The sequence below is a fragment of the Thermobia domestica genome, chromosome 11, assembly GCF_964235325.1.
Source record: "Thermobia domestica chromosome 11, izTheDome1.hap1.1, whole genome shotgun sequence".
Lineage (NCBI taxonomy): Eukaryota > Metazoa > Arthropoda > Insecta > Zygentoma > Lepismatidae > Thermobia > Thermobia domestica.
In genome coordinates this window covers 114,242,728-114,266,896 of record NC_137464.1, presented here as the reverse complement: position 1 = coordinate 114,266,896, position 24,169 = coordinate 114,242,728, and positions in this window count along the sequence as shown.

Below are 24,169 nucleotides of genomic sequence, written 5' to 3'. Positions count from 1 at the left end.
TGGCCAGACATGTGAGGAACTTTGACTACAATTCAGTGTGAGTGAAGAAATCATTCGACAGCACTTCCATCAACTTGAGAAGCACTACAAGTTGGGTCGATGGGTCCCAAATGATTTGACTTCCTCCAGGTCAGAAGGCAACGTGAGCAAACACCTGAGTTTCTTTGCTGTCTCGTCTGAGAAAGGAGACATTTCTGTACAGGTTGTTGACAGGTTGTACAGGTTGTTGATGAGAAGTGTGTCCCGTACGGAGCTCCACGGTGCCGTCATCATTGGATAGCATATCATGAACCGGTTCTAAAACAGCCGAAACCAGCACTGCACCAGAAGAAGGTCCTCCTTTGTATTTGGTGGTCTGCTCTCGGCATCGTTCATCGGGAACTGCTTCCAACTGGTCAGAGCATCAATGCGACTGTGTACTATGACACTTGAGCCGTGTTCAAGAAAAACTCCAAACTCTGGAGCCAGCACTCTGAATCACAAAGGGATCTTCCTGTTAGAGGACAATGCTAAACCCTACTTAGCTAGGATGACCCGGGACACCATTCTACGCCTTGAATGAGAAACACTATTGCATCCGCCATACTCCCTAGACATTGCACCGTCCGATTATCACCTGTTCCGTTCCTTGGACAATCACATTAGAGGACGTCATCTTAAATCCCTAGTAGAGGTGCATAATGGACTTGATATCTTCTTCGCTTCACGGCCCACCAAGTTCTACCGCGATGGAATCCATGGCCTTCCAGAATGTTGCCAGAAGGTCGTCGATGTTGATGGGGTCTTTTTTATCTTTCAGATACGTGTTAGGTGACATATCGATGTTCGAAAGTGGTGGGTGAAAAGGCAACAGAACTTTCTTGGTTACCTTTATATAAGAGTGATATAACATTATTGAGAACTAATTCTAAAAAAACAAATAATTGCTACCTTAAGAATATAATTTCCTTCTATTAAGTTGCATATTATACATTTATTGTATTATAGCAACAGTACACAATCTTAATAATAGGAGTGCTTCTTCTGTAAATAAAATTTAATAATTTTAAAACTGAACATTTATAAAATATGTTAGGGATATCTTATTTTTTGCTTTTCTCCTACCGTTACAGTAAGTATTAAGAGGGAAATCTGGTAATATTAAAAACGTGTATGGCATATTGTTCATGACTCTCTCTTGAAAGCAATTTTGTAATCTGGTTCCTGCTCTATTTCGCTCAGTACCATTGTAGTACATAAATCGATGGACTTATAGCAAAAACAGCCCTTGTCGAACATGATTATTTCAGAAAAATGTATAGAAAGATACATGTTTAGGAATGTTTTAGAAGGTATCAGAGACACGTATAAAGAAATAGATTTGCAGAGTTTCTCATACTGTGTACTAGAGAAACCTCTCTTTTCATTCTTCGGAGAAATTTTGTATTTTGACTAGGGCTATTTTCCGAAAAGCCCCTCAATTGATATTAAAAATGTATATTTTTAGTTAAATTATAGACAGACTTAATCATCAGGATTATATACTGGCAGGCAGACACGATTATGTATATATTAATCATCATAAGCTGCTAATATCTACCGTTTGTGGGAAGGTAACGCTTGGGCCGCGCCGCGATTAGTTTCGTACACGACTGAATAAAGTTGCTGATAACTCAGGCACTATTAGTCCTACACTAATATAAAGTATACATTTTTTGAAAGAGCATGAAATGACGAAAAACTTTTAGCGGAAATTTTTTTCCAAATTCGATCTTTTAAAGAATCTGTGGCTAAAACAACTGACGTCACACACAACCAATACTGTGTAAAAATGAAAATAACAAGAAAGCCAATAGATTTAGCTCAAGATGCACTACAATTAAATTGTAGAAGATAATTAGACAAACAAAATAAAAAAGTTTGAATATTCTAGCTCCAATGGTTACGGAGATATAGTGAATAATAGAAACGGCTAAAAGTTCGGCTTTCTCCCCTCCTCCTCCCCTCCCGTGAGATGTTTTTTCTGGCATCCGGCATTTTTGTGATCAGTGATGAGTATACAGTATATTCAAAAAATATCGAATGCCAAATTGTTACATGATTTGCCCTTAGAACTCAATTTTTAAGCCCTGATGCCTAGACTATAATGGTTGCCGAGATCTCTCCCGTCGACGATAAGCGTCGTTTCAAAGAAATCATCCCTTTCTCGTTTTCTGTGAACTTAGCTACTGTTGCAGTTACTTCTTATAAATCTGTGGCAACCCACATGTCCGACGTTTCCACTCAAACATATCTTGTTTCCTACAAAAACCCAGAAATTCCGACCCCAGTCACATCAACTAGCGAACCGCTCAAACCCCACGTGTTTCTGTTAATATTCCTTCAAGTGGTCTTCGGCGAACCCCACCTCATCGCCGCTCACCTTACACGGCCGGCCTAAAACTTAGCCAGTATGTACGGCAACTTGATGAAACGGTCGTTTCCTTGAGAACAAAATCTCCACCTGTTCGTAAGCCACCTTTTGTTTCCTTGAAATCTGATATTTTGGGAAAAAACGACCTGATGGATACTGAATATAAGGTAGTTGGCGCAAGGAACTTACATTGAGAAAACTCTGTTCTCCGGACAGCGGTATATTGTATAAATATATGGAATACTCTTGCTTACTACACAAATCAGTACGGATCATGCGTTATCGGTATGCTACATAGGCGCTGCCCTTAGATGTTACATCATGCCGTTGCAGGATGTCTGATATCTAACAGTCTTCCTTATATTACATGCATATATCACAGCGTTTCCCAACCGGTATACCGCGGCTCACTGGTGTGCCGTGAATGAGCCGATGGTGTGCCGCGAGTAAATCGAAACAAAATTATTAATTCTATAGCAATTAAATTACAGGACATAGGGAAAAATGTATACTTGTATTTCACATTACTATGAACCCCTCCACTACACTCGAACCTCTAATATGAATCTACAATTTTCAGTTTCATACCGCGTTACTTTTCTGTACATTTTTAATATTGAAAAAGGTATTTGTTATCATTGTTATGACGTTATGACCATTATTGCTTCTTTATTGTTGCAGACTATTTCGTGACTTCAAATTTTAAAATATTCAATCCTTTCGACAAAACAAACATGCATACAAATTACCTACATTTGTGTTTTAAAAGTAAAAGAGATTTGTTTGTTCGTTCGTTATTTAGTGATCTTCCTTGTTAGTGAAAGTTTGGATGTGGTTTTCGAGAAAGAAAGTGTATTTTTATAAACCTAAGTCCAATATTTCATTGCAATTTGTTTTCTATTTTTAAATTAGAATGAAAAATAAGCATAATGATTTACCATGGTGGAAAACCAGTGATCGAGCTTTCTTCTCTGTTAAATCAGTAATCACAGAAAAAGATATCATGGTATTTTATATTTAAATATAATAAAATCTATGAGTGTGCCGCGAGAATTCAAGTTACACCCATAGTGTGCCGCAAGTTGAAAAAGGTTGGGAAACGCTGATATATCACCTTCGTCAGCTATATGTCAAATACGTCAAATTTGTATGTGAGATCCTGACCGCCGATATTGTTTCATACGAAAAGTACGTACAGATGGAACGCTTATACAAAAAGTATTATAAAACATGCGTTTTCAGTTATACTTTTGCTGAACGTTAAGACCAAAAACTACAGGATTTACAAATGTAACATTCGATTTTCCGTGTGCCACATACAATTTTTTTCTCAGTGTAAGTGCGGGAACTGTTGATTTTACTATATCACGTCGACCAACAAGGCAAAATTAAATTTAACGCTATTAATAATAATAATAATAATAATAATAATAATAATAATAATAATAATAATAATAATAATAATAATAATAATAATAATAATAATGCTCTGAGCACACTATTTGACCATTTTCCAGTGTTGTTTGTGTTAAATAATTCAGATTAAGAACTGTAATTATCCTGAGAAAAATATATTAAGAAAATCTTACTCTTTTATCAAAGTTGTGTACATTTTACATACAAATCATAGTTAAAAGAAAAAGCACAAAATTAGTACTAAATTCATAATATAGAGTCCAAGTGTTATTATGTGGTAAAGATAGAGAAACTATCGGCACTCTAAAAGCATTATGAAAATTATTTAACATTGCAAAATTATAAATTATAACACCATTTGACTAATTCAGGTAATAATTAAATAAAATTAACAAATAAAATTAATGATAAGAAATTGTAACGAAATCAGGTCGCGTTACTGGTATATACACTAGTAACCAAATCTTCATTTTCTTTAAGTTATTATTAAAATGAGGGGGCGCGGTGGCTCAGTGGTAGAGCGTTCACTTTCGGTGCTTTGGGTCCCTGGTTCGATCCCATCTCGCGCCGTGTGGACTTTGTGGTGGACAAACATCGTGTTCGTCGGTTTTCTCGGGGTTCTCCCGTTTCATTCCACTTTCTTCATTCCACCATTTCATTCATTTCTCATCTTCACCGTCTCCTTTAGCCTAACCTGCATAACCGTGGGACGTAAAACTTAAAGATTTCATTTCATTTTTTATTAAAATGAGACGATTGGTGAAATTATGAGTGCGACTACTATAATTTTCTATAGCAATTTAATCAAACATGATTTAAAATTTAAAGATGTCGAAATCCTTAAACAATCATTTAAGACATCACTATAATTGGTTTTCTAGCTTTGCTTGTGTAAATATGCAGGAATGTTAATAGTTCCGTGGTTATGCTTCAATGTGCTTCAATAGGATTTGAGGAAGTTGGGATAAAATAAGTTGAAGGTCTCAAGAAACTTCGAGATAATATATTTTAAAAAGTATAATTTATGCCAGGAAAGCGTGCTTTAGTTATATATGAGGAACAGCATCGTGGAATGACGGTTAACACAGAGCTCAGAGAGTAGAGCATAGACAAGCGAACAGGAAAAATATGGGCAAGTGTCACTATGTCTCATCGACGTTGGAGGACTCAATGCATTGATGCACTGTGTTCGAATGGAGCCTCATGGTCTTCCTACGGAAAGGCAAGCTCATATACTGTGAAATTTGGCAAGTGCAAAGCATACCCCGAAAACAGTGATGCATGAGAGGAAACAGAAGATAATCATACGAAAAGACAATGAAGACAATCGCGACGAACATACGTGTCAAAAAATCTCGTTAGAACATTTCTGCTGCTAAACCAGTGTACTGCAATATAATATGGTATGTGACAAAGGATCCTTGTAAGACGCACGTTGAAAGTTCCATTGTATTTGCACAGCACTTCATTCTACACATAGATTGTACTTTATCTTAAATCAGGCTTTTTTTTTAAGCTACACTAGCACCACCACCAGCAAATTCACAGATTTACAAATTTCTGCTTTCGAAAGCTTAGTTAACCATAACCTTAGTCCGTTGGTTGTAATAACTATTTAAAAGTTATCAGTTACAATTCGGGCAGCCTGTATTATTCGGAGTTTTAAAAACAGTAAATAAATTGCTTTAAACTGCATGCCATTTATTTATTTATTTATTTATTTCATTTTAATTCCAGATTTTACTGAGGTATTCAGCCTACACATTTAAGGAATGTAGTTCCTTCAACGGACGAAAAAATCTGTCTTGATCCGAGTGGGTCACGTGCGCTGCTTAGACAGCTTTGGTAAGCTCCTTATCAAGTAGAATAAAATAAGTGTTTTTCTTCTATTGACCTTTATTTGCAGGTTAGCAGTGATCACGGCGCAAATTCCCGGTATGATAAAGGGGACCCGTTCCTTCCAATTTTGGAACTGGGTGGGAATGTTCTCCCTATAATCCGATTTGAAATGTGTTCTTTGGGGAAAAATGTGGTAATTTGTGCCCGACTGCCACAAAGAAAAGTGTGATGAAAGTGATGTCCCTTGCTATACGGTACAACATACAACAGGTTCACCTCAGAAACCAGATTCATCTACCTTAATATGAGTGTCATCTCCTTTCCCCCAGAACAAACCTCCAAACTGCCAGCCTCCCAATTTTGAAAACAACTCTGCTCTCCTGGTCCTCCAAACTGGCAGCTTGCATTGTTTTTCAACTTCATAAATATTTTGAACATCGCTTTAAAAAAAATACATGGGAACAATCTTATCCGTCGCCCCCCCCCCCCCCCGTTCCAATTTGAAGACAGATTTGTGCTGCTGGCTGTGATGATGATGGCATTAGAGAAACATACCGTATTTCTTAAAATATAAGACACATCTCTTTGTCAGCTTTTAGACATCCAAAATTCAGGTGCGCCTTAGATTCGATGGCGTCCTGGATTTCGATGTATATATTGCAATATACATGTTTATTCATTGCACGTAGGTTACAACATAGAATCTACTGCAGTCTTTAATAGTGGTAGTTACAACTAATATGCTTAAAATTAGTTGTATTACAATGACAGACTGCACAAAGATGGTAATCGCTCATGAACAGTGAACATTTCGTTTTACTGATAAGAAAATGCTTATTGAAATAGGAATGTATTTGTATATTATTTCTGCGCCTTAGATTCGAAGCTTTTTGTAAATGAGTTAAAATGAGGTGAAATTTCAATGGCGCCTTATATTCTATTCAATACGGTATTAAAGGCATTATGCTTACATTAGCAAATCGAAAACGAATACAAAATTTCAATTCACATGATTCTAAGTAATAGAATTTATTTCTAGTTTAATGTCTCTTTTCAGCATTGAGTCTATATAAATCATGTACCGAGTTTGATGAAGTTCGAATCAGTGCAAAGCTCCGTGGTTATATGATTAGCGTACGCACTTTCAATATGAGAGAGTCGGTCGGAGACTGACTATCCGTGAAACTGTGCGGAAGTTAAATATTTCCATTAGTTCCAAATTTTATTACGCACGAAGACCTAGACGTATATTGGCGAAATTCATTGCCATATAGAACTAGAAGAACACTCATGTCATCATTAGTAGTCGCTACCCAAGAAAACAGTCACCAATCATCCGACAATTCTGGCTAGTATCAACATACAGGATGAATCATGGGTTTACAGGTACAGAAAATCGAGCTAATGTCATCCCATTGGAAGTCACCTGGATCTACAAGACTCAAAAAGGCCAGACAAGCCCGATCCCGGTGAAAAAACTGTTGTTTTTTTTCACTGTTCGGAATCGTACATCACAAATTTCTTCCATGTGCCCAAACTCTCAATAAGAAGGTCTACGCAGCTGTGTTACAATCGTTACGCTAGTCTGTTCGTCGTAAACGGCCAGACAAGTGGGCATGTGAATAGGGCATTAACATCATGCATATGTTCTGTGTCTCACTTAAGAGATTGTGTTCGACGTTTTTCCCAAATACACCATCCCCATTAAACATCATTGTCACGGCTCCGTGTGATGTTTTTATTTTCCTCGCACTAAAATTCGCATTTAAAAGGGAACTATTTGAGAACGACGACAAGGGAACTCCAGCACATTCCACAGTTTTATCAGGTCATTTTCTGAAAGAACATGCGGTGAATATGCAATTAGGAATCTTGGTTTCAAAACTAGATATATTAATAAGATCATTACAGCAAATAGCTATCATTAAATCCAAAGTATTGTTCCTTTGTGTATCAAGGTTCACTTCCCTTGGTACTGTACAACCAACGCCCTATATAGGTACAAAATCCAATCCAAGTCCATAATGAATTAAAATTATCTAGATTACATGTAGAAACAATGGATGGAGTCTTAAATCAGACCCGTAGCAGGGGAGAGGCTATAGCGGGCACTGTCTGCTCTAAATTATTTCTTGCTTCCTTTGAAATAGAACTTGTAGAGAACTTTTTAAAATGGCTCACAAGATATGAAATTCTTGCCATTTTATTTATCAACTTATATTCCGTATAGTGCATTTTACTTACTTCTTGCTAGACTAGCAAATATCTTACAGAAACCATCGTAGTCTTAGAGTTTTATACCATAATACAGTGAAACCTGTCAACTTGGCCACCTCTCTAAGTTGGCCACCTGCTTATCTTGGCCTAGTTCGTCCTGAACCTGCATTTTCCCATAAGACGTTCGTTACTTACTACTCTGGTTGGCCACCTGTCTATCTTGGAAGTTGGCCACACTGAAGCAATGTTTATCCTATGATGATAATGATAAATTTACCTGCGTATCTTGGCGACGCAAAATATAGTTTTGTTATTTTTTTTAACTCTTTCGTATTCCCATATGAGAGGCAGATGTTCTGTATTTGTGACTGGAGAAAAGAAGCAAGGATTCCCGCGATTTGCTCTTGGAGGTCAATGGCCAGAAGACTACCCTGCTAAAGGGGTGGTGAAGGAAGATGTGAATAAGAAAAATCACGTACAGGAATTCAGAAATTGGTTGTACGTATTTGTTTACCCTGTCTGTTTTGGTAAACCCATTAGCTATATCAGCTCCTCTCAGCAGTGGGGAGCTTTAGTAATTCCGGAAAATTCTCAAGGTTAAAACTAACCATCTCAATTGTTAACTATTGGCACCTGTCGGCGTGTCAAAAGATAGCGGAGTTTTTGAGATATGAATTCCCTCAAGATTTTCTCAAAACATCTTTTGCTCCGAGGGTAACACTTCTAGCTCATTCCGAATAATGCAATGTACCGGACTTGTTTTCAGGAAGAGAAAGATATGCACATAGCCTATATTAAACATATTATAGTAATATTTTCTAGTACTGTATATTTTTATGATTACTCTATATACATTATTTATAAGTAGCTGTGGTGCCACTGCTTATTAAAATTTTACAATCAAGTAATACTAGAAATCCTATTCTAAAAATACACAAATCACCTTATTTTCTGTAAGTTGGCCACCTGTCTAAGTTTGCCACTTTTCGATGGAACCGATGGTGGCCAACATAGACAGGTTTCACTGTATCTGTCATTTGTATATCCCTCGTAAAAGGAGCTACAGCTCTTTGTTATAGATTTCATAAATAAATTAATAAATAGTTTTGTGGGTTTCTGATGTCTTTATCATTGCCCCCTCAGTGTTCACTTCTGCCTTCTGTAGGAAACAAGATTGACTACAGACCATCTTAAATATCTAGATATTTGCTAGTTACTTTAAGTTTTGTGCGGCAAGAAAAATAGTTACAAATATCGAATACAGAAATTACTTTTATACACGAAAAACATGAATTACCTTCCGGCTAACTTATTTTGATGCTATGTATAATTATTTCATAAAATACAAATCATTCTTGGAAAAATGACTTCACTGGAAGAAGAAAGAACTGCCTAGGAATTTCAGGAGGACTGTAGGTGCAATGCCTCTGTCCCTAGCAACATCTCCTACACATTATTTCGTCTCAGTCTAATCTGGGAATCTTTAGTAACGTTTTCATTGTATTGTTTTATTGTTCCCTTCTTTCAGAGTCTTACGTTCCAATAATTTCATCAAACTCCTTTAGGAAAACTAAAACAAGAGGGACTCCGAAGCAAAAAAATCTTTCCAACTTCACATTCAACATATGTTCACAAATAACAGTCTTCTATAATCGAATTCTCTGCCCAAATTTCGTTTCTATTTGGGGAATCAATCTTCTACTGTACGCTCTAAAACAGTTTCTACTTCTGCGGAATTAGTATTGTAGCTTTTGCTACACTTCTGTTATATTTTCCCACGTGAGGTATATATATATTGTATACTATATATATTGTATATAGTATAAAGTAACTAGGAAATGAAAATGTATGTCGATACACAAGAGCGCCTACAAAACTTTTTCCGGGGAGGGGGGAGGCAAGAGACTGACACAAGCAAAGTCGCGAATATAAACATCTTGATGCATATGACATTTCATGTAAAACAATTATTATTGACGCACATTACATAGCTTTATTAACTACAGTAAATATATTAAATACTAAACTGTAAGGGTAAGGATATCTAATATATTTTTACATGTATTACGAAGAACCGAACCCCTTTCAAAAATCCAGAGAGGACAATTCTCCCCCGCTGCGGGTGCCCAGGCCGACAGGAGGAATAAGCTTAGTTTTTCTATTTTTTCCATGCTACGTACTAGCGCAACTACAACACTGGGTGTCGTAACTTAACCCAGTTATGCCTGAAAAAATTTCTACTATTAATTGTTTTAATCTTTTGTATTTTAGCTCATATTACTGCCTTTTGACGAAAAAAGGCGAAAAAGGTGATCCCCCACTTCTAGTTTCACCGGGAGGGGGTGTGCTTTAAAAAGGGCCAGCAGAAAGCACATTGGATTGATAGAGCATAGACGAGGACGCCTTAAAGTCAGTATTGCAGAGTGTCCTTTTAAAAGGACGGTAGGCATATCTGGGTTAAAGAAACTTTTATCCGACAAACAAAGGCTTTAATCTCCTTTTAAAATTATGACACTAATATTTGTTTATAATTATTTAGTGTATTTGGATAATTTTGAATTTACTTCCTGTATTTGAACGCAAAAGATTTTCGGTAGGCGATTCGTGCTTTCTGTCTTGCTGTCAGACATTTCGCACAACATTAACTGCTAAGCGTAAATTATTGCTGTTGTTCGTTTTCATTAGATACTTAGCCTGAAAATTATGGATATACAAAATAATTCAACCAAATGTTAATAAATTTTAGGAACTTGAATTTGTGAAGAGTTTCTCAAATATTAGCAGCAAGCGTGTTTTCCTGTCAAGGGGTATTCTAGATTAGAAAAATATCTCTGTTGCATAGTCATCGACAAAACCACGTTTATGTTATACTTATTAGTGAGCCATGTAATCTTAAGTATAATAAACTAAAGAATAACCCCAGCTAGTAACTCAATTCCTTCCAAAATATGATGATACCATTGATTGATAGACAATGATTGAAATATCTAATATTTTAAGATGTGTAGGTTCTTTAAAGCTTTCTGTGTTTACAGGCAGATTCTCATTCGTCAGATCTACCAATTAAAGGTCTTTGTTTTGATACAAAAATAAATGAAAATTCCTTAAGGAATCAAAACGGATGGAAGAAGAAGATACATATGGTTTGAAAGAGTAATGGATCTAAACTTAACTTGATTACATTCTCAGTAGTATGGAATTTAAAAGAAAACTGATATCCTTTGTGCCATAAGTACAAAACCTGCAGAGATGACTTGCGATTCAAAGGGAAACTGTGTACACATAGTCCTTAATTACGTTTTCAAGAAATACTTCGATTGGATTAAGGGATTAATACACAGTATAACTTCAAATAATTGGAAGAGTTTGGTATGAGACATTGAAAAATATAGTTCAATAAAGCAGACGTCTTCGACATGATCATGAATAATATAATGGACATATCTGTGAAGTAGATATAATAATTCCTAATTTTTAGAATACAGTGATCTTATGTACTTCCAATGTATTTTTTCTTTAATCTTGGTTCTATTTAAGACGAGGTCCAGAAATTTTGTGATATGTTCTCAGAAGAAGGTTGTAATGGAGCTAAATTTTGGAGAAAAACATTCAATATAAAACTATTATTCGAAAGAAAAAAAAACAGTTGTTCCTGTAATTTCAAAGGAGTGTATTAGGTTTTAAATATACAGTAGTCAATCAAACTGTATAAAGTGATTCTATCACACATCAATATATTTTTTACGAAATCAAGTTTGTCAATAAATACCGGTACAAAGTGGGAAAAAAGTCAATACGTATAAATAAGAAGAATAGAAAGAAAATGATATTGAAAGAATATACAAGTGATATAACCTTCGTCAGCAAAATATTTTTCTTGGTTCTTCTATGGAAATACGTTGTTGAAGATGAAAAATGGAAAAATGCATGCTCAGTCAATTGCAAATTACTTAAATAGCAAAATTCGAGATGAAAAGGTCATAACACGCTTACATCAAGACACAATATTTTGTACAAAATATTTTACGACTAGTTGCATATGAACAGTGTACACAAAAAAAAAAGACTCAGAAGTTATTAAGATTTAAATTGAGAAGCAACAAAGAACTCCAAGTTTTAACTAGTAATCAGTGTTCTTCCAAAGGAGAGTCAAGTTCAAAGTTTCTTACTCAATGACTGTAGAGCCATCGAACAACTCCCACCGATTACTCCTAGAAGGAAACTACAATGTTTCAGCGCTTATATATTCTTATTCAACGCTTTTTAACGACATCAAGACTTAGTTACTCACTCTTACTGGCGCATCTGAGATTATTACAGTCAATATTTCCGTGTGATAAGCAGCAGATACCTGTTACTACATCTTCAAAGAGCCGAAACATCCAACGTCTGCAATGAATTATTGTGTTACTGATTGTCGACTTTATATCCAGCTTCTACGTTGGAACTGCTGTCCATGCCTTGTTTAAATCCAATGGACGTTAGTGAGTATAATGTTACATCTAAACATTACTTTGCAGTAGTATCTTTCTCTTTCTTTTCAGGACAACATGGAAGTTGAACATTACAAAAGTTGAACATTACATATATCCATTTGACTTATGACTTAGGAAACTCGCTAAGTAAATTGAAATTTACCGCAGTTCCGAATTCTCACCAAATTCCTTCGAAATGACTTTTCCCAAAGTCAAGACTTTGTTAAATGATTTTTCTTACCCGGAAAGTATGAATTCATCCCATTTGGTGCAAACTGTTAGGCAACCAAAAGAAAGAATTTAGGAGAAAAAGATTAAAAGTTATTAATCTGTTTGCACACATCTTGTATTCACCAGTAAAAGTTTCCTTAAAATCTGTCAACAATAGCACAGGCCAACCTTATAACTTCTCTGATATATCGATTTCTGTGTGATCATCGCTGGATCTTGCCAGTAATTAAATGAGATGTTTGGAGAAGCAGATAGTATTTGCAATGTTGCTTTTATCTAGCGTTTACCCCTCTCCCTGCGGGGGGGGGGGGCTTGGTACTGGTGCAGTTCCACATGATGGATGTTGTCGCCATACAATGCTGGTATTTCTCTGTGTAAATTGGGGATAGGATATGTTGGTAATAAACAGCATTGATTTTGACTTTTGTTTCGTCCTTTACTCTATAGCAAAAGAAAGTATCACTCAAAATACCTTTTGAAAAAGTTGTTTGCATTGACGCACCAAGTTACACAGGTCTCTCTTTGACGAATGCCTCTGTTGATGATGGCCGACCTTTTACACAGTCGTTTAGGTAAATCAATATTTCCTGTATTGTCACAACAAATTTCCAGTTTTATCAGACAGGTGGCGCTCGTACAGCTTCCTGCCTTTGCAGGTCCGTAACCAGCCCAAAAATGTAGGGGAGGCGGTAGAAGTTAAGGGAGTGCCGATCCAACCATATTATAGTTCATCACCATATAGTTCATTTGCAAGCCTACAGTAAAAATTTTAGGGGGGCAGTAAAAATTTAGTGGGGGTACGGCCCTCCCAGATCCCCATGGATACGGGTTTGTGCTCTTTCTCTTTCGTTTCGTAATGTTAATGCATGCACCTGACTTCCAGACAGATTACAGCCTCAATATGTGATGGATCGTACGACTCACTGTGATTGGGCCATATGTAATTGACTATAACACGTTGAGGTAATGGACTCTCACAGGCGTATTATTGACGGATACGTTGAGGATGGATCTTCTCTACCACAGATCTTGTGTTTCAGTAAGGTCCTCTTTGGATGCGATTTCGTAGGAGATGTGAGTTGTAGAGGAGCATGCTGCGCATAACGTTTAATCACTGAGAGTGGCCCGCCCCTTTACAAAGTCATTGTTTTGACACTGTTCTACTATGAGGGAAATGCTAATTTCCATGAGAAAGAATTATGACGTACCCTTTTCAAAAGTGTTTTTTCTCATCGACATTTTTCCCATTGCAAGACCTTCATACTCCTACACAAGTGAGAGATGTGTCCGATTCAATTTTTAAAAAAATACTATAAAATACACGATGACAAACGCTAACCGTTGATTTCTAAATAGTACAGAGTGATCACAAAGTCCCGTTACCCCCTATGCATTACATAGATGTTAATGAATTGTTGGTTCTTATTGTGGCATGTGCTGATATACATCTAAATCATGGCTGATGAGTCCACTTACATTATGGAGGAATGGACGGACACAATTCGGCTCATGAACGACCCCAAACAGGAAAATTAATGAGAGATGTTCAGCATGATTTCACTGTAATGTGTCAGAACAATTTCACGGTGGAAGAAAAAAACTTTTTGCAACTGGCTGCGTAAGAGAGAAGCCCAACTAAGGACGGCCACTAACACCAATGGAAACTTGTGTGGAGGCTGCAGCGTCTGTCGAACGTTTGCCAGAAAAGTCCATTTGTAAGCGATCACAGAAATTGGTATTCCATACTCGACATTGCAAAAACATATGACGAAGGATTTGCAGTGAAAGGATTAGATTTGTAAACGAAATAAGTGATAGTGACATGCAAAAAAGTCAACAGCCTTGTGAGCGAATGCTTGATGTCTTTACAGCTCTTCTTTCAAAGGAAAAATTGTTTTTCTCGGACGTGTGTGCAATATATCGCAGTGCAAAAGCCAGAAACATTTATTTCTGGAGTAAAGAAAGCCCACATTTTTTAAATAAAGAACTTGAACACAAGCCACCACATATGATCTGGGCTGCAAGCCTGCAACTCACTTGGTAGGTTCATATTTCTTTGACGGTGCTGTGAATTGCATTGCGTATGTCACCATGTTACGTGATTGGTGTATTCCATATCTGCAAGATCGGGGGTTGCTCGGTCGTGTATAGTTGCAGCAGAATGGAGCACCAGCCCATTATGCTATTGCCGTTAGAGAATATATCAATTAGGTATTTCCTGATAAATGGGTAAATGATGTTCTGATAAATGTAGTTCTGAACATTTGCCTGCACCCGTGTAGTGGCCACTACAAAGTCTTGATCTCTCATCTTAAGACAATTCATTACGGAAGTTCGTTAAACAAAAGGTTGATGCCACACATTACGAGACAGTTGATGAACTTACGGATGCCGTCCGACATGCATTTACTGCCATCACACCAGCAATGTTGAGCAGAATTTCACATCGTACATGGAGGAGAATCATACTCTGTTATGAAAACGATGGTGTACATACAGATACTCTGGAATAAATAGTAAATTATAGTCATACTACTTCGAAGTTGTCCTCTGCCATGATCCCACATTAATACAATGTGATCATCAATGAATATATGGACACGCGATAGGGGGTAACGGGAATTTGTGATCACTCTATAGATATTGAGAATATTTAATTCCAACTTAAGTACTGATAATAGATTAACTATCACACATAACATAAACAATTGAAGTATATAACATTAAATCATGCAATAAAGTGAACAAAACTTGAACATCCTTCATTCTTTTCAGGTGTCAGAAATATTCTGCCAAAGAAGAAACTATGGTTAAATCATCTTGCCAATTACCTTGAAATTCTACATAAAGAAGAGCAAGATGTATCTCTTCCCTCTCAAGAAAGTAAGTTTTCTCTTTATTTTTGTATAATTATAAACATTTCTTCTACTCTCACTAAACATGGAACCTTGTTTTCGATTACAAGGAGCATAATTTTTATGTATACTTTTAAAATAATACTCATAATCTCGTAGATTTCAGTGCTTTATATTGTACGATTAACGGTTTAGTAATTTGTCATGCTCCCATCTAACCAAAGTGCCATCTCGCATGTACTTCATGTGGTGTCGGGTTCGATTCCTCGAATGCATAGAATTCTGGTATTTTCCCACCATCATGAAGCAATTGGGGTCATTGAATTAAGCGGTAACGAATTCCACTCTATACAGAATGACAACAACGAAGGGATGCGAATGGCTGACCACACACTGACTAAAATCCATCTAGTTGGCCATAATACTTCGTGGGTTGAAACGTTAGAAAGAAAAAGTAGTGGTTATAATCCATTTAGCTATATTATTAATTGGTTGTATTGGGGTTTAGCGTCTCTGCCAGCATTGTGGCTATATGAGGGATGGACCTGCAACTTAACTTGGAATTCGAACCACACGAGCCACCATATTCTACTTTCATTTCTTCTACCGACTACCACCTCTTCCGGCATCTTGATCATTTCTTCGCAGGGAACATTCCTAATCACCGAGCAGTGCAACGTGCAGTGGAAAACTTCGCATCGTAGACTCCAGGTTTGTCTCATCATCTCATCATGAATGTGTTGCTGAAGCTAAAATCAAACTCTAACCAGGTATATTTTTTTCCTTTGATAATGACACGTTAATGGATATTTCTATTGCACCAACCCAATACAAATATATGTAAGTATGTATATGTCTCTCATGACATCTGGTAAGAATGAAGTATTTACATTTTAAATTTTATTTGTATCATCTTTAAAACAGCATATTGGCATTGTTTCCATGATTTATAACGTAAATATTCCTAAGAATTAACCTTGTTTGAAATTTTTTGGTTGATTGTAAAATAGGTTCTCATGTCTTAACGAATTTAGCTATGTGGAAACAAAAGAAATACAGATTTTCTAGTTTTAGCCAGTAATCAATTTTGCTTTATATTTAAAGTTCTAGTTTTTTTTTCTTCCACATAATTGTGAGGATAGCATCTCGGTGGTATAGTGCTCTCTTCTGATTGGAAGCGTCGCACTTCAGTTTTGAGCCATATGTGTGGACGTTGATTACATTATGCCAGTGGACTCTCCCATTTCCTTATACTTTCTCACCACCTTTTTCCAAACTCATTCACTTGAATCTATCAGCAATTTTTTATTTCATTTTCTTTCTGAAATACAGTTCGTCTAATGGAAAACATCTCTGGTAATATATTAAATGAAGTATCATCTCGGTATTCAATCAAATGATAGGAGTGGAGCAATCCATAATGCACAGTCGTCTACAAGTCTCTACAGTGTTTGCTGATTTGCAACTGGCATCCTCCATTACCTAGTGTGTATACTGCAAGCTAGGTCTTCCCTAGCATTTTTTCCCTCCATAAGTTAGTCTAGCAACTTTTTTTTATTAGCTCATCATGACATAAGATAAGAGGGCTGATCAACCAAGACTAAGACTGATTATTGTAACGCAGTTAACTTTGTTGCCGAATGCCAGCATGTTTGATAGTTGAAAGAGTTTGTTTCATGTATACTCTCACTAGGTGGCAGCATTCTCGTATCAGTAGGTTGGAAGTAATCCGCTGTTTTAGACACTGGCTTCTATTTCAGCTCACAACGTGCTCTGTATATGTATACAATGAGGTTGCACGAGAAGAACAGTACGGAGCAATAAAGTTTTGTTTTCACTTGACCATATTCTTCTGAAATATACGAAAAGCTCAAGCAAGCTTCTTCCGGAGTGAATAGTCGTGGTACCCAACGGGCACAAATACGAGACATATGGAGATGATCTTGCATTATTGGAAAAAATACTGCCATATAAAATTCCAAACACTTCACTTAGTTTACGTAATGTTATCCCTCGATCCTCACGGACAATCACAGCAGCAGTATTGATGTTTCTTTCTGTCACAGCACAGGCTGAAACACCAGGTCCACCTTGCTTAACACATGAAACTCGTTCTTCTTTGAATTCTTTGAGCCACCGAAGCACTGTTGCTCGAGGTAATGCACTTTCACCGTAAGCTTGCTTGAGCTTTTCATATGTTTCAGAAGCTGTATGGTTGAAGCGAAAACAAGACTTTATTACTCCATACTGTTCTTCTCGTATAACCTCTATTGTAAGCATGTACACAGCACATTGTGAGGCGAAATGAAAGCAGTGTCTAAAACACAGTGGATTACTCCCAATATATGAAACACAACTCTTTCAACTATCAAACGTGCCGGCATTTGGCAACAATGAAAGCTGCGGTATAATAATCATTCTGCCTTGGTTGATCAGCCCTCGTATGTTTACTCCATCCAAATATCTGTACTTTTTACAACACTTTTAACAAGAAAGTTGTTTTCTCTTTCTTGGTTTATTTCTTTGTCCAGATTTCAAAGGCAGTTACGCGTTTTTTATTTGTTTGACCAGGCGTCCAGCTCTCGCTTCTAGACAAAGGTAGTTAGCAAACGCTTTCGAATCCTTGTATCAATATTATAGGAATAAGTATATTCCATTTGCTGTTGAAGGTGGCATTAGCTTGGTTTATTCGATAGCAATCTCTCCTTAAATCTTCCATGCAGTGTTATCTTACAACCAAAGTACATGAAAGTAGATTCATTCTGTAACTTCTCCCCACCAATAAAATGTCTTGCCTTTGCTTTGTTCTTACTTGCTGCCATTATCTTTGTCTTAGAGCGATTGATCTTCATACTATACTTTTTGAGTACTAGATCCATTATATTAAGCGCGGCTTCCATCTCTTGCTCAGCTTCAACTAACTCCTCCTCTTCTGGATCCAAATTGATCATATGTAAGGATAGATTCTATTTTTCCTGCGATTTCCCGTAGAACGATTGCCTGAATCACTAAGATCAGAGTTCTAAATCTTCAAATTAAATGGCTTTTTTTTTTTTTTTTTTTTTTTTGGCGTAACAGTTTTTAAAGTCATCCAGAAACTGCTATCTTATACACCCCTTGCATCGGGCTAAACAGCTCTTTACGTATTTGAGAACCAGAGGACTTGATAAATTTTGCGGACCGTGTATAAAACATTCATTTCTGCGGACCGTGTGATACAGAGTACATTCTGTGAACCACTTCAGTCAGAAACAAGTTTTCTTTGTATAAAACATTCATTTAGTGCTAAGATAAAGGTTATTCTGAGCTGAGGCATTTCTCGATTTGCTTTCTTTTTTCCTTTAGTTTAACGGTACTTTTGCATGTAAGTCAATATGTTAACTAATATTACTAAATACGTTCTAGCATACTTTTGTATACTGCGCTAGAAGTCATGAGTTCAATTCTGTGAAATATTACGTAATTTCTCATCATCTTCTCTGTTCTAAAGGTTTTAAACGTCAAAAAAGAAATAGATTCATAATACTGAATTACTACTGCCTCTGACTTCTGAAGTAGGTTCCATTGCTCTCAATTTACGAAATCTTCCCGTGAAAAGTCTGAATTCAACATCTCAATTACATGGTGGTGCACTTTGATGAGCTGATCAACTTTAAACTAAATTAGTTGTTTGTTTTTTAAATATATATATATATTTCAAACATTGAAAACAAAATGTTAAAGCAAAATACGTATTAGAGAGTACGAAAGAAATCGAGATGTAACGAAGAAGAGAATTACTCACATACACCAAATTTTATTTATTTATTTATTCCGCATATTTATTCCAAAGTTCAATGTGCTTAGGGCGTCGTTGCTAAATACCTCTTTAAAAAAACATCTGACACATTTAAAATTGCTCTTTGTACTTATTAAGTTTGAATTCTTTGAAAACATCTAAATTTCAGAATCTATGCCAGTAAATACCTAATCATCATAAAGGGCAAGGTCTAGTGAACATAGTGGATTGCCCATGTATTGAAACTACAGATCTTTTAAAACATCCTGTCATTTACTCTTCTAGTATGAACAAGATTTGTTTGGCAAAAAAAGTTATCTTTCACCGTCACTTTTCTTACGAGTTTTAGTTTTCTCCAACACGTTTCAACTACTACATTAGCATTAGTTCTTTGACCCTTATGATGATAATTTGTAATTGGTAACGAAATACTGTCGTTACTTTGCAGTTAATCTATTTGCACTAAATCTCCTTGTTTTCAATTTTCAGATCACAAAGGGTATGCAGAATCGATTTTATGGTACGTAGCTTCAATTAAATGGGGTGGTTGGATCAATGGGTGGGTGGGAATAGTGTACCATCAATCTTCCCAGACTTCAAAGGGTCAAAGGGTGAAGATTGATGGTGGCTGGATTGACAGACAGGGGAACAGGCCGTGGAGGGAGGGCGTTTGGGCCGCTGGGCAGACGGTTGGATGTAGTTACGTCTTTTTTTTTTTAATCTGCGCTTTACATATTAATCTTTTTTTTTTCTTGGGTGGCGTCGGATTGGGTGCGTGGGATGTCTTACAGAGTCAATGCCAGTTAAAACTAGAGATATCCCAATTAAGAGGCAGAAAGGTTTTACTCTGAACACACACACACATCTATTCGTAGACATATACACGTACGACACCACTTCCATGCACGCATACACAAGTACATACGTATAAATATATTAAACTACAGGCACTCCATCTACACTGCTAGGACCCCAGACACCCATACAAACTCTCTCTATCTCACACACACACACGCACATACACTTATATATATATATATATATATATATATATATATATATATATATATATATATTGATAAATACATATTTTGGCGCGGGAGACCCGAGTCCAAAACTCGGCTAGAGCATATGTGGTTCGAATCCCTTGTTAAGCTGTAGATCCACATCTCATATAGCCTCGTTGCTGAAAGGGACGCTTAACTCAAAAAATAAAAAAACGGAATCCAACACGCTTACACACATTTGACACTGCGATAGAAACGTCTATTATGTCACTTGTAGACAACTACATTCACTGATAAAAATCAAAATTGCTAGAAGATACTTGTTAACATTCCTAAGGACTTCCAAATAGAATATCTTGATTTTTCCAAGAGTGTACCTTACATTTATTGCCAAAAATTATCGAACATAAATATCATTTCAATCGTATCTACAAATAGTTAATATTATTATTAAGAAAATCTACTTCATTGTCTCAGCATTTCTTTTTCCACTTGACTTCTAATATTCCTAAAAGCGTACAACGACATCAATCAGTTTACATAACAGACAGAAATTGTGTAAATTATTCTTCATTTCCACTCACCAAATCCCACAAATCATTATTTAATTTGTAACCCATTTAGACCCTAATTTGAACTTCGGAAACATAGTGACAACCGTAATTCCAATCATCACCTAACTTGCTGTGTTATTCTTATATTTTTAATGTTCAATTCTCCCTCCTTTTTTTTATCATACACCTTATTATACCTATAATTATTTTCTTCACTCTCCTTTCCCTACAACTTTCACCCCTAAAGAATTCACTATTTGGTGTTGTCTTCTATTGTTTCACTTCCTTCGAAAATTGCTCTTCTATAATTTATTTCCCAGTTCTTTTTATCCTCACTTTTCTTTCCCGATCTTCATTTATTCCGAATGTTTTTTTTTTTGTTTGTTTCCTTTACTCCAACATTCACCATAATTCAGTAGTCGTATTGGAAATAAAATACTGCCGATATGATTAAATGCATAAATATATCTTTAATATGCTTCAACATTGTGGAGCTTATTTTTAAATTTTTATAACTACTAAGATTTATTGTTTTCTAATTTATTACCAGTACACCGTACCAATCCATACCGCCCGAAGTCAATCAATGCCTCAATCATCTCATATATCATAATTTTGATTTCAAATGTTTCTATACCTCTACTTGTGTACTACGCATATGGACACTCCTTTCATGAACAAATGTATATGTTACAAACATATAGAAGCATTTTATTGTTCTCATTTTTTCTTTTCTTTCTTTCTTTAAATGACTGATACTATATGAAATGTGGATCTAAAGCTTAACAAACAATCCAAAACCACATGATCTCCCACCGATAACAGAACCGGAGTCTCTCGTGCCAAACACGCGAAAATATTATTCATACAGAGACACGTTTTGTACAGTTTATTTATTTATTTATTTATTATGTTTTAGTTTAACGTCTCATAACTATGCACCGAGGCTAAGGGAGAAGGTGATAATAAGACGGAAGATAATGGTGGAATCACGAAAATGATAGAAAACGGAAACAACCCGAGAAATCCATGCGCACGTTGTTTGTCTACAACAACGTTTATATGGCGTGATTTGGAATTGAACTATGTACCCCTGCGCCTGAGGTGAGCGCTCCCTACCACTGAGCAACAACGGTCTTTTTTTAACATACATTTACACAAATACATTACACTGATATTTCCAACTACGCGCACTCTAGCTCTTTAGATCGCAAGTAAGAGGGAATACCCAAACTATCCAGAATTGCAACATAGCATGTACGCGTTTTATAGTTATGGAACGCACGTCACTAGCAGAGTCGCGTCATCTCTGTGTGGGGCTGGAATTCTTTATCATTGGTGCTGCTTTGTATGTGTTCCTGCTTATAGCGTCCAGTAATTATTGTGATGTATAATTACAAGGAATGAAGAGAGTGATTGAAATTTTACTTTTTGTTGGAGAAAACTGCAGCTGAGCTTTGTTATCCAGTAAGCAGAATTCTTTGAATAAATCACAAGTTTACAAGTGTTTCCCGGTTCAACTGAAAATTTCCCACAAATTGAGCTCTTTCTGGGCCTGTATGAGCATCAGGACCCAACTGTGACTGACTCCCGTCTTATTCCAAAATCGTATAGAATTCGCTGACAGGCACTCCATGGCAAATTTGTTCAGTAGTATTTTGACTATCGTCTTAATAGCCTGTAGATGTTTTTCAATGTCTTTTTATTTCAAGATTACTAGGTAGTGGCAGGTACGAGGTTTGGTGAAAAAATATCCGACTCTTATTCATTGTGTATTCAGCGTAGTTCTCCTTGGGCTTCCAAATATTTCTCTCAACGGATCTTAAATTACTGGGAGCAGCGTTGTAACACTCTTTCCGGGATTACGGGCAGGTTTTCCGTCGCATATTCTCTTGAGAGTGACATACAGCCTTCTTTCTTATTTTAATCTCTTTTCCTACTTATACGGGGTTGACATTTTATATGATTCGCAACCATCTTGATCAGTCCCAAACATAATGTACTATTAACCTCTTTTCTTCCAAGTAGGTAGTCACATAGTTTGTCCGTCTTTTTCGTCTTCCTCTTCCTCTTTAGCCTTCAACTTCCATCGTCCCCATACTCTTGCAAAATAATTACCATTTTTCTCGTAACATGACCATACTGTTTTTAATCTTCTCTCATAATTCCTTCGACACGTCATCCAACATAACGCTCTCTTATATTCTTTCGTTCCTGATCAAACCTAATAACACCATACATCCATCTGAGCATTTTTATTTTGCCCACGACTAGTTTCTTCTCTTGTATCTTCTTGATTTCCCAAGTTTACACTCCGTACAGCATGCAGATTTCATTACGGTTTTGTAGGCTCTTCCTTTTCCTTTGACAGTTATTCTTGCATCACAAAGAAACCTAAGATCTACCATTTTATCCATCCTACTTTATTTATGTGCTTATTTCCGCATCTAAATTCCCATGCTTATCTACCATAGAACCTAAGTACTTAAATGTATTTACTTCCTATATGCTCTGTCCTTCCATCAGTACGGTTTCTTCTCTACCTCCTCCAAAGTTCATATATTGAGTTTTCTTCCTACTAATTTCGAATCCTGTTCCCCAAAGTCTTCTCCACTTTCTAGTTTCTCATCTAACCTTTTCTCTTGGTATTATACAAAACAATATCGTATACTACAAACGGCATACAATAATGCGGTGTGTCTTTGATACTTTTCACATAGGACATCCGTAACCAGATTGAATATGTATGGGTTGAAGGAAGATCTTTGATATAATTCGACTTGCTGGTATCCAGTCCGTGTAGATTATGCTACTCTTGATTCTTTTCCTAGTTTCTTGATATCTACCAAGGGCGAGACGAACATATTTTCCTGGTACGCTACTTCTCATGCATCTTCAAGTCTTTCAACATGGTACTTTGTCATAACCTTTCTCCAGGTCGATAAACACTACATATATATCTATTTGTTCTTTCTTGATATTTTCCCATCATTTATCTAATTGCAAAAATGGCATCTGTTGTTCCCCGATCTGGCATGAATCCGAATTATTCCTCCCCTATTGATGTATCTTTGCGAAACTGTTTCTCAATGAATTTTTCCCAAATCTTCATTGTATGAAACATTAGCTCTATAATTATTGCTATCTTGGATATCATCCTTCTTAAAATTAGTATTATTATATGATCTCTTCATTCTTTGGATATTCTTTCTTCGGCAAATAACTCTTGCATCTGATTTAACAATAGATCTATTCCTTCTTCGCCGTAGCATTTCCATACTTCCAAAGGCATTGCATCCGGCCCAGTTGTTTTGTCTATTTTTCATTATGCTACCATTAATATTATATTACTTCTTTCTTTATGTTGTCTGTAACTCCTTGCTTTGATACACAGTTCTCCATGAT